General features: G+C 31.2%; 1 long non-coding RNA gene and 1 pseudogene across 1 annotated transcript in view; both read right to left on the bottom strand.

The window, feature by feature from the left end:
- LOC145271110 (uncharacterized) overlaps positions 1–842 on the bottom strand; it is a 50,748-nt gene extending 49,906 nt beyond the window's left edge. Inside the window, exon 1 of the long non-coding RNA XR_013865696.1 lies at positions 376–842. This is a non-coding gene — a long non-coding RNA (uncharacterized LOC145271110). The remainder of the gene's footprint in view (positions 1–375) is intronic.
- A 9,230-nt stretch (positions 843–10,072) lies between these two features.
- Positions 10,073–10,188, bottom strand: LOC145271758 (U2 spliceosomal RNA; annotated as a pseudogene).
- Between the last annotated feature and the right edge of the window lie 2,717 nt (positions 10,189–12,905).

Below are 12,905 nucleotides of genomic sequence, written 5' to 3'. Positions count from 1 at the left end.
ACATAGATTTTCATTTGTTTCCTACTAACTTTTTTATCATAAATAAATTGAATGTAAACGTAAATATCAAAGAAAAACATTAACTCGCTGATCAGATTTCTGACGCCATTTGCATTTCTGAGATCCACTTGAAATGAAATAAAGTTTAAATACGAATAACTTTTGCTTTTATCGTCTAAAATGAAATCGGCAATAGATTAAATTTATTTTTAAATACATTTTTAAAAAAGAGTTATATTTATCTAATTCCAATTATCGGTAGTTTCCTTAAATAATTGGTGTCTTCCCTAATTAAAGCATAACATACGACTTTCTTTGACAAGTTAATAAAAATCATACTTACAAAAATGTAACCACATTTAATATTGTACTTACTTTTATTTAATATTTATTTGCTTGGTTTGCGTGATGGAAACCTTCGCTGATGTTTGAAAAGTTGCACGTGTTTTTGCTCCGTGAAACAGAATACTCACCATGTCAGAATACAGTAGTCGGCGCATGCGCCATCAACCCGAGTTTTTCTACCCTCCTATTTTACTTTTTCTCTTATTCGTAATTTTCCCTTGCTATTATTATTGTCATTATTGTTATTGTTGTTGTAAAATTTGCGGAGTAGTAATTTACGGTTGTTGTAAAAACGAAACGGAAATTTAAATTTCGTTCCATTTTAATCTTTTGTTTTTTAAATTGCGCATGCACCCAAAAAATCAAAAGTAATTGATAAAATAAGAAAAATTAAGTTAAAAAAAAAAAATGGATAGCACGACTATTGATATGTGCATAAATTGCAAATATAAGAAATTTTATGCAATAGTAGAATTTTGGGAACAAGAAAATTTAAGTGGGAGGTTTCTCATTGAACATGGAGTATTGCCCAAAACAGTCACATGTGCAAAGTGCCAAATTCCGAAAGCTGTTCTTAACATGGGGAGGTTGGGGTGTTTATCCGTTGTAAGATTACTCGAAAACCTATGAAAGTCGATATTTCGAATTTTAAAACGGTAAGTAAAATAAATTAAAAAAATACCAAAAAGGTATACAAATTGATTTTTTTCGTTTAAAAATTAAAATTTTATTTTTATAAAAAAATCTGTCGTTTATATATATATCAGTAATAATGTTATTTGTTTTTGTTTTTGCAATACGTTTTGAATAAATTCAATTATTTATGAAAGTGCATTTTTGTCTAAATGCGAGTTGGGAATAATTTTCCCTTTAACCAATTTGGTACCCCCACATGGGGAGCAGTATATATCCATAATATTTTTAAAATATTATTAACACGTGTTTCGTCGTCTACGATGAGTCATAGACGACGAAACACGTGTCAGTGGATAATTATATTTTAAAAATATTATAGTTTTTTTTGTTTTTTTACATAGGCATCTCCACTTATAAAGGCCAAGAGGCCACTCGAGGATAAGGGTTAAAAAGTGTGCTGTAGAAATTGGACAATATAGTAACTGTTAGTAATGGAGATTCGGTAAATTTGTTAACTTATATGGAACGGCTCATCAGAAACTTGTTTACATTAGACTTGAAGACAACCATATTGTAGTCAGCTGGAAAGCAGGAAAATGGAAGACAATTCCATAGGCGTGCAGTTCTAAGAAAGAAGCTTTGCTCATGGAATCTACACTTAGGTTTAGGCACAGATAAAGAGTGGGGGAAACTAATGATAGTGTTTTCTGTTAGACGGGTGTTTCTTGTTAAAGTTTGGCGGGGAGGGACCATAGAATGGAGCTCAGCCGAGCACCTTTTATGAAAATAACGATAAAGCAAAGACAAACTCGCAACATCTCTTCTGTGAGAAAGAGGTTGCAGGGAAGAGAAAAGGACATCCCCCACAAGGCTACGAAGTCTATTTTGAACTCTATCAAGACAGAATAAGTCCTTTTTAGCAGCTTCTGCCCAGATGTGGCAACAGTACTCCATCCTTGGACATACCTGGCTCTTATATAGATAAAGAATTGTATCAGCAGTGAGATATCTACTGGATCTATAGAAGGATCCCACCATTGTTCCAGCAGCCTTGGCAACAGATTTAATGTATGTGTTCCATTTCAGATCAGGAGTAAAGGTCAAGCCCAGAAGCTTGTCAAAACATGAGGCCTCCCCAAGATGAGAGCCATTCATTTCAATTGATGCCAGATGGGGACAGAGCGTTGATGATGTAAAGATAAAAGCCTGGTTTAAGATGCATTAAAAATAACAAGCCACCTCTTTCACCATTGTACCACTTGCTCAAGATGAAAGGAGAGAGAATCAGAGAGAACTTGGTCATTTACAGTCTTAGATGTGCTACCATGGATAGTAGTGTCATCAGCATAGATGTCTACGAATGATGTAAGGATGTGATTTGGAAGATCAGTAATGTAGATCAGGAAAAGAGTTGGGCCCAGGATGGACCCCTGAGGGACTCCAGCATTAATAGTAAGAGCTTCTGATTTCTGCCCATCAACCACTACTCTTATGAACCTATCAGAGAGAAATTATTTGATAATTGAGAAGACATTTCCAGCTATACCGTAGCTGGAGATCTTGTGAAGTAAACCTTTATGCCATACTCTATCAAAGGCCTTTTATATGTCAAGAGCAATTGCCCTAGAAAGGTTGCCTCTGTCGAGTGATTCGCTAATCCTATGAGATATAACTATAAGCACATCTGCTGTAGATCTATTCTCCTTAAGACAACCTTTAAACAGTTTTGTAAGGATGAGCGCAAGTTCTGGTTGAAGTTTTTTCAGTACTATAATTGGAATACCGTCAGGGCCGGTTGCTTTACTGGAATAAAGGTTTTTGATTAGCTTGGCAACATCACGTACAGATATATGTATATCACATAGCATATTTTCTGATACAGGAGGATATATTGGAGGTTCCTTGGTCGCAAAGGTTAGAATTAGCTACAAAGTTCTTGGCAAAGAGTTTGGCTTTGTCTGATGCTGACGAGATTACCACAGGTCCATGTATGAGAGTTGGGATAGAGCACACGCTTCTGTTCAGGATTCTGTTTGCTATTTGCCAAAACTGGTGGGAACCAAGCTGCTGCTCAGCTAGTTTGGACTTACGAACTGAGCATACAACTCTCTTGCGTTCTTTATTACATTTTCATAGTGGTTGCTGGCAGTTGTGAAAGCGGCTTTAGTCTCAGTACAACTATTATGTTGGAAGCAATGGAAAAAGTGATTTCTATGCACAATGGCAGCAGCACATTCCGGAGAGAACCATGGCTGGCTGTAAAGTTTTTGCTGGAATTTGTTCGAGGGTATAAAACGATCTATACCTACAATTAACCATTCTGTCAGGTCTGATACTATAGAGGACACATCCTTTTTAAACATGGAATGCAGAGGTAGATCCGATATAAATGTGCGGAATGTATATACCATATATATATATATATATATATATATATATATATATATATATATATATATATATATATATACATATACACTTATATATATAGCATATATACTTATATATATAGTATATATATATTTATATATGTAGTATATATATATAGTATATATATTTATATATACATACTATATATTTATATATATACTATATATTTATATATATATACTATATATATATATATATGTAGTATATATATAGTATATATTTATATATATAGTATATATATTTATAAATATAATATATATATATATTTATATATATAGTATATATATATATTTATATATATAGTATATATATTTATATAGTATACATGCATTTATATATATATAGTGTATATATATATTTATATATATATGGTATATATATATATAGTATATATATATAGTATATATTTATATATATAGTATATATTTATATATATATATATAATATAAAGCTGAAGGTCTGTGTGTGTGTGTGTGTGTGTGTGTGTGTGTGTGTGTGTGTGTGTGTGTGTGTGTGTGTGTGTGTGGTCACGAATAGGCTTCTATATGGTTGACTATTTTAAAAAACTAATTATATAGAAGATGTATCGAGGATCAGGAATGGGTATGTTTGCTCTGGCAGAACGGTGGTTCATAAAAATTATGGGGGTCTGCGTTCGCGCCTGACCCTCAAAGTATGGAAATAAAAAATGAAAAAAAAACCCGTTTACAAGGGTTTTTGATATAGATGTACATAAGAATACTTTGATAAGTATGTTTCAACTTAAATAGGGATGGTATAATATAATTTTGGTGTCTGCGTTCGCGCCTAAGTCCATGGAAATATGGCACAAACTTTAACAAAGACTTTTCATATCTATTTGCGTAAGTATACTTTGATAGTTATGTTTCAGTTTGAAGAAATATGGTATAATAAAATTATGAGGTGTTCGTTTGCGCCTGACCTCCATAGAATGTAAATATGTCACAAAGTTTAACAAGGTTTTTTAAAAGGGGCCAGGGTCCACAATAACACCTTAACGTTAATCTTAATTCACGTTAGCTTTTATTTATTTTTTTGAGTTGAATCATATTTTGTCGAATAAATTCACCTCATAAATTCACGTTCTTATTAAAGTGAAAGCCAAAAAAAAAAAAAGTCGGAACTTTAGACAATTCTCGACACAAATTTTGCATAACTCTGTTTTTTTCTTCTTCACTTGCACGTGGCACTTTTTCGAAAATAGATAAATACATAATTAATAAAAAAAAAAATAAGAACGTTACTTGTTATCATATCAAAAGAAGGAAAAAATCCTGCTCACGTGATTACGTGTCTTTTTAAAAACATTTGCATAACCTTTTTATTTTTATTTATATATCTGTTTAAGCTGTTTTTTGTCAGTGTAGTAGAAGGAATTCAGTTGATTACAACCCTTTCTGCATGTTCTTTACATTACAATAGTACAACCCTGAATCTGACGGCACAATACTACACCATTCAATTCTGTAAAACTGAAACGAAGCTGTTCTGCTTGAAAAGGGCGCCATTTTCTTATTCATATTTATATTGATTATTTGCTTTAAAAAACTAAAGTAATTACGTGTTTACTTTTTTAATATCCCATTTTGCTGTTTCGGATTATTTTACTAAAGTAAGTAAAGCTTCATTATTTTTCAAAACTGGTTTTGTTTCTTTGTTTTTCGATATTTCGTCGATATTATTTAGTAAGAGTGTTTAGCAGAAAAGCCAACAAACGACTACCCCAAAAAATAAATATACAAGAAATAAATGTTACCATAGCCAATAAAAGTTCAGTTCATGTTTTTTTTTTCGTTTCGAAATAGTTTTTAATGCTCTTTACTTGAAATAATTTCAGCGAACCGAAATTAAAACGAAATTTGAGGTGATAACTACTTAAATGAATTTTTATATAAACTACATCTGCCATAATCGAATATTCCTCAAGCACAAAATAACGGAAAACAGTAAAATATGTTTATGAATATACCTTACGTTGACGGAACTCTCTTAAATTGTTAACACAGAAGGCTCAGGTGCCCCTCCTTCAAATTGAAAACGAGGCTCTCCATTTCAAAGTCGCTGCCATTTTGATTTTTTTTTTTAAACCGGTTCGTTCGTGAATTAAAAAAAAAATTTATAAACAACTTACAAATACAAACCAATGAACTTTTCTCACATAAAAGTAACTTTTATTGACGATGGTAACATTTATTTCTTGCATATTTATATTATTATATAAATATAACATTTTCTCTTTGTAAGGAAAAATTTTGTTGGTCACTACGAATGGAAACAAAGTGGATATAAAAAAATATATTTTCGCGAAAATTATCTTTACTTTCATCATATTTTGCTTAGGGAAAAATTTTGAGCATCAAAACCTATTTCTTTACAACCCCCTCCTTTTCATAACCTATCATACTTTCATCAATCACAGCCCATTTTCTGTAGGCTGTTTTTGAACCCAATCAACGGCGGGTACTTCTGCTAGTATATATATATATATATATATATATATATATATATATATATATATAGTGAATTATAAAATATATATATAGCAATTAAGCTACACTGAATATTCCGAGTTTCATCCACTCTAGGATTCTTCAGCCTGAAGAATCCTAGAGTGGATGAAACGCTGATTATTCAGTGTAGCTTAATCGCCATATATATTTTATAATTCACTAACTAGCTCTACCTACGTATTGAGTACTGTTAAAGTAAATACTTAAAGTTTACGCATAAATCTATACTTTCGTATATTTATTTTATGTGAGTAAATGAAGTAGTTTATAGTATATATATATTTATATATATAGTATATATATATTTAAATATGTACTATATATATATTTATATATATATATATTGTATATATTTTATATATATTTATGTATATAGTATATATATATATATTTATATAGTATATATATTGTATATATATAATATATATATAGTATATATATTTATATATATGTATATATATAGTATATATATATTTTATATATGTAGTATATATATATTTATATATATCGTATATATTTTATATATATTTAAATATATAGTATATATATATTTATATATATAATATATATATTATATATATAGTATATATACATTTATATATATATATATATATATATATATATATATATATATATTGATATATACTAGCGGGACCTGTGGAAATTCCACAGCAGCATTTTTCATATGTTATATATTGTTGCTGGGCATGCTGTGAGCGTTCTGTTCAGCATGAATGAAGGCACAATCATATTATTCTACTTTTTTATTAAAACTGTATCGCCCCCTTACTAAAATAATAACTTCTATATATTTCCTGGGCTGATTATTTCATTACAAACACACCGATCAATTAACTCATATTTTATCATTTTTCATAATTATTGAATATGTTACTATGTTCAACAATAATTTTTCATAATGTCACCCCACATTATCGCCCCTCCCTTTACTAAAATATTAAATTTGATATATTGTATTGGCTGATTATTTTATAAAAAAACACATCTGTCAATTAACTCACATTTCATCATTTTTAATAATTCTTGGATATGGTACTTATTTTGACAATTTTTCATCATTTAAACTAACCATATCGCACACCTTACTAAAATAATAACTTTAATATATTGTCTAGGCTGATTATTTCATTACAAACACACACATCAATCAACTCACATTTCATCATTTTTCGTAATTCTTGGATATGTTACTAATTTCGACAATATTTTTTATAATTAAAACCAACGTTGTCGCCCAACCTTACTAAAATAATAACTTTGATACATTTGCTGAGCTGATTATTTTGATACATTTGCTGGGCTGATTATTTCATTACAAACACTAATCAATTAACCTCCATTTCATCATTTTTCATAATTCTTGGGCATGTTACTAATTTCGACAATCTTTTTTTTCATAATTTGTACCCACATTATCGCCCCCTCCTTCATAAAATAATAACTTTGAAATATACTCTGGGCTTATTGTATTACAAACACACTAATCCATGAAATCACATTTAATCATTTTTCATAATTCTTGGATATGTTACTTATTTCGACAATCATTTTTCATAATTTTTACTCACATTTTAGCCCTTTCCTCTTTACTAAATAATAACTTTGATATATTGTCTAGGCTGGTTATTTCCTTACAAACACCCAATCAATTATCTAATATTTCATCATTTTGTCGTAATTCTTGGATATGTTACTAATTTCGACAATATTTTTTCCTAATTTAAGCCCTCCTTATCTCTTTCCCCTTTACTTATATAATAACTTTGATATATTGTCTAGGCTGATTATTTTATTATAAACACACCAATCAATTAAATTAGATTTCGTTATTTTTCGTAATTCTTGGATATGTTACTAATCTCGACAATAATTTTTTATAATTTAAACCATCCTCGTCGCCCTCGCTTACTAAAAAAATACTTTGATATATTGTCTGGGATGATTATTTCATAAAAAACACAGCTATCAATTAACTCACACTTAATCATTTTTCTTAATTCTTGGATATGTTACTCATTTCAACAATTATTTTTAATATTTGCAACCCACATTATCAACCCCCCACTACTAAAATAATAACTTTGATATATTATCTTGGATGATTATTTTATTTCAAACACACCAATCAATTAACTCACATTTTGTCATTTTTCATAATTATTGGATATGTTACTAATGTCGACAATCGTTTTTCATCATTTTACCCCACATCATCGTCCCACTTACTAAAATAATAACTTTGATATATTTTCTTGTCCAATTATTTCATTGCAAATACACTAATGCATTAAATAACATATTACATTTTTCATAATTCTTAGATATGTTACTAATTTCACACAATTATTTTTCATAATTTAAACCAGATTTATCACCCTCTATTACTAACATAATTACTTTGATATATTTCCTGGGCTGATTATTTTATTATAAACACACAATCGATTAACTCACATTTAATCGTTGTTCATAATCCTGGATATGTTACTAATTTCGACAATAATTTTTATTATTAAAAATCCACATTATGCCTCTCTCTCCTACTTATATAATATATTTGATATATTATCTGGGTTTATTATATCATTACAAACACACCAATCAAGTAACTCACATTTCATCATTTTTCATAATTCTTGGATATGTTACTAATTTTGACAATAATTTTCATAACTTTAACCCACTTACTTAAATAATAACTTTGATATATTGCCTGGGCTGATTATTTCATTACAAACAAATCAATCAATTCTGGGTATTCTCATAGTATATATGTTTCACCTATCTTATCCAATTCCGGTGACGCCGCATATTCTGTTAATATATATCATTCACCTATCTCATTTGATCCCGGGCGATGCTGGGTATTTTGCTACTACATGTTTTCCACCTATCTCATTCAATACTGGACGATGCTTTCTGATAGTATATATTTGCACATCTCATTCAATCCCGTGTCTGACTTCATATCCACCACCCCACTGTAGAAAATATACATTAAATAAAGTAATGTTTTAATCGTAAACTGTTTCAGCCATTTCGGGACTGACTTTATATCCCCAACTCACTGCTAAAAATACACATGAAATAATGTAATGTCTAAATAGTAAACTGTTTCACCCATTTCCGGGATCAACTTTATATTCCAAACCAACTGCTAAAAATATACATGAAATAATGTAATGTCTAAATAGTAAATTGTTTCAGCCATTTCTGGAACCCACTGTTGAAAATATACATGAAATAAAGTAATGTATAAAAACTTTTTCAGCCATTTCCAGGACCGACTTTTTATCTTCCATCCTACTATCAAAAATATACATTAAATAAAGTAATATCCAAAACGTAAATGGTTGCACCCATTTCCGGAACCGACTTCATATTTCCCATCCCAATGTTAAAAATATACATTAAATAAAGTAATGTGTAATGCGTAAATGGTTTCACCCATTTTCGGGACTGATTTAATATCCCCCACCCCACTGTTAAAAATATACATGAAATAAAGTAATGTTTAAATCGTAAACGGTTTGAGTAATTTCCGGGACTAAGTTCATATTCCATAACACACTGCTTAAAATATACTTGAAATAAAGTAATGTTTTAATCATAAACTGTTTCACAGCTTTTCGAAAGTAATACATAAAAACATTAACATGGTTAGGGATTAGGCAACCATTGCTTCAACATGAATATTTTTAGTGTAGTATCAGTTTCAGCATTCCAGTGACTTAAATCCCTCCTTTTTTGGTCTTGGTTAATGGAGGAGAAATCCTTCATTACTGATACAATTTTTATTTTTGTTTTGACCAGTGTGCCCCTTTTGGGGAGTTGGTTTCCCCCTAAATTTATAATCGACCTCATGTCCAATTCCGCCCTTGTGGGGAGGCAAGTAAACAAAAAAAAATTATCAAAATGGACATTTTCCAGGGCATTTTATAATTAATCAGAAGTGACATTTCCAGGATATTTTGTAATTAAATCAGAAATAACTTTTTCCAGTTACTTTTTTAATATTAAAACTTTGTTACATTAAACATAGTACCTATTCACAATGCCTCCCCACAGGACAGATTTAGACACCGGGGGGTCGTTTTTTACCGTGGAGAAAAAGTTGTCTTAGTCGTAAAGGATTTCTCTTCCACTGAGAGAGAAGAAATTGCAATGTAGCACCTGAAGAACAGATACTACACTTTGATCTTAGCCAAAAGGCCAAGAAAGACAAATCATTTTTATTAGCTTTGCCTCAATAGCGACACCATTTTTTTTTTTATATTTCAATTTCCTTTTAAAGGGTGACAAGGTTTATTTGAAATATTCCACTTTTTGGAATATTCCACTTTCCTTTTTTAGGGATGCACAGCATGATAATGGACGGAGCGATAAGCGTAATAATATAATGATGATAGTATATATATCTTTATATATATATATATATATATATATATATATATATATATATATATATATATATATATATATATATATATATATATATATATATATATATATATATATATATATATATATATATATATATATATAGTATATGCATGCATGTATGTGTATATATATATATAAATATGTAGAGAGAGACAGACAGACATACACAGACGAATGTTGAATTTTATTCTTTTGATTACTTTCGATTTTGGGAGGTGCATGCGCAATTAAAAGAAAAGATTAAAACGGAACCAAATTTAAATTTCCGTTCCATTTTCAAAACAACCGTAAAACATTTTCAAAACAACCGTAAAACATTTTCAAAACTACCGTAAAACATTTTCAAAACACGCGTAAAACATTTTCAAAACAACCGTAAAACATTTTCAAACAATCTAAAATGGATTGTCAAATGGCCCTTCTATGCCTCAGATCAACCCCACTTGACAACCACCTGCCATCCCCGGCAGAAATCCTATACAATAGGAAAATAAGAACAAAATTTGCAACCTTGTTAAGCACAGACAACCAAAGAGATAAGGAGATCAGACAACAATTGTGTGCAAGAAGCAAAAAACAGCAACAACAATAAATGTGCAAAAGATCTCCCAGAACTAATTGTTGGAAGCAAAGTGGCAGTCCTACAGGAAGATGACACCTGGCAACCGGCAACAGTGGTCGACAAATGCACTGAACCACGCAGTTACATCGTCAAGATGCATGGGGACGGAAGATTACTGAGGCGCAACAGACGACATCTGCAAGAAATATATAATCCTCAAAAACGAACTGCTATAAACGCATTCAAAACACTAGTTGGGATCATACAACACAAATGCCCCAACAAAGTCCTGACTCACTAGAAGCAAATACGCCATGCAATATCAATGACAGAGACACGCCACACGACAAGCAAGGACAACCAGTGGAGGCAAACCAACGGTCAGAGATACCAACCCGAAACCGACCCATAAGAGCAAGGCGACCCCCCCTGAATAAAGCAAGCGTTGCTGATGAATAACAATGCTATGTAAAAGAAAAATACAGTACAATTTTAAATGTAGAAATATCAACAGGGAAAAAAAGCGTTCATTTATATTTTTTAATAACTGCTTGAAGAAAATGCCTGTTTTTGGGTTAAATAGATTTTAAGCAAAAGTTCTTTTTTAATAAAAATTAAATTGTTTGGGGTTTTTTTTCAATAAATTATAGTTAGTAACTTCTTTTTTTTTGTCCAATAAAGAAATTGAAGTATTTTTCTACTTTAGAAAAAGTGAAACAAACATTTTTGTATCTTCTTTTGTTGTTTTTTTGGCAAGTATTTGTATAAAAACAAAACAAAACTGGTATTTTGTATTTTATTATTTATTTATTTTTTTTTGTCGAATCCCTGCGAGTAGTTGGATATTTTTTTTATGCCGGAAACATTTTTCTCGGGAGGATGTATTTTCCTCAGACTTTTGGAGGGTATCAGATGACAAAGTGGAAGGAGATGAGATAGTGCACGTGATAGGAAGTTCCTTACTAACCAGGTAACTTTTGGCAATGTGAGTTAATATGGAGTCAAACGGCTGTCTACCAAATCTTTTGTCTCCACATGAACTCTAAAAGATACTTGGTTCCAGATTCTTGTTTATTGCACTGCTTTGCTTCCTTCCACATCTGCTCCACATAATTTGTTGCTGCCTTTTTACAAGATCTATGAAGTTAAGGCTGTCGTGCACCGTTAAGAGGTGATACCCCTCTCCTCCCAATTTGCTATATGCCTTCCAACAGCAGGATGTATTTTTTTATTAGTGGAAGGAGGGTTTCAGCATTCCTATTTGGTATGCTCACCAAAAAACTCTCCATCTGAAAACCCGACCGGTGTCAGAAGCCGATGCTATGTTTTCAGCAGTTGAAAATGGACACGTTGATCGAAACCATATCTCCCAGGCCTCCTATTTGCCGGGGATTCCAGAGAAAGTAATCCTGGCAAATGTCTTGGAGGAAATTCTTCCAATCAACACTTGTGTGGCATGTGCGCAACCCATATTCATGCTGTAGGTTTATTGTAGTCGCTATCTCGAACACCCACAAGTAAATAATTTTCAGGATGCAGACGAACCTCAGCCATGATTTAGCAAAGAAGGTCCCTTGCTGCATCTCAAGCCGTACACATCTGGGAGGCTTGCTCGCTTGGCTAGCATGCATTCCTTAGTGTAGGTTGAGCATTTCATCAACTCTACCATCAATTTTCTTTTCTTTTTTGCTGGCAAAACTATCACATCCTCCAGGGTCTGGAGCTGGTTAGATAGGATGGTCAAGTTCATTGTTGCTATCATTTCAGCGTTTCCTGAATTTAAAGTAAGGAAAGATGGAATTTTTGTTTGTTTGTTTCTTTCTTTCATCTAATTGGTATCGGAATTCTTGTCTTGGCAGGCCAGCACGCACATGCATCAAGTTAAATCTCACCGTGTGGCATTGTGATTTTCTGATTGCCATGTTATATCAGACAAC

Source organism: Euprymna scolopes, chromosome 46, assembly GCF_053919585.1.
Source record: "Euprymna scolopes isolate OS-2025 chromosome 46, ASM5391958v1, whole genome shotgun sequence".
Classification (NCBI taxonomy): domain Eukaryota; kingdom Metazoa; phylum Mollusca; class Cephalopoda; order Sepiida; family Sepiolidae; genus Euprymna; species Euprymna scolopes.
The sequence above is the reverse complement of the archived record's forward strand: the minus strand, read 5'-3'. Positions and strand labels throughout refer to the sequence as shown.